Source organism: Sinocyclocheilus anshuiensis, unplaced genomic scaffold, assembly GCF_001515605.1.
Source record: "Sinocyclocheilus anshuiensis isolate Anshui unplaced genomic scaffold, SAMN03320099.WGS_v1.1 scaffold106, whole genome shotgun sequence".
Lineage (NCBI taxonomy): Eukaryota > Metazoa > Chordata > Actinopteri > Cypriniformes > Cyprinidae > Sinocyclocheilus > Sinocyclocheilus anshuiensis.
Window position 1 is genome coordinate 1,274,465 of NW_015542347.1, and position 200 is coordinate 1,274,664.

At 44.5% G+C, this 200-nt stretch overlaps 1 protein-coding gene across 1 annotated transcript in view; it reads right to left on the reverse strand.

Annotated features, from left to right (window-relative positions):
- The window catches only part of fam49bb (family with sequence similarity 49 member Bb), a 75,704-nt gene that overhangs the window by 43,670 nt on the left and 31,834 nt on the right, over positions 1-200 (reverse strand). The gene's annotated exons all lie outside the window — the stretch shown is intronic.

Sequence of the window (200 nt, forward strand, 5' to 3'; positions counted from 1 at the left end):
ACCAGCAGTTTCTGAACCGTCCCAGAAGCGGCTCTCCAAGGTGTTTATACAGCAATCTGTCATGCCACATCAAAGACTGTCATAACGCCATTTATTATCTGAATTTCCGGAGAAAAAAAACAAAAAACTGTATTCGTTCGGTTCACATGCGTACCGAACCGAAAGACCCGTACCGAAACGGTTCGGTACGAATACGTGTA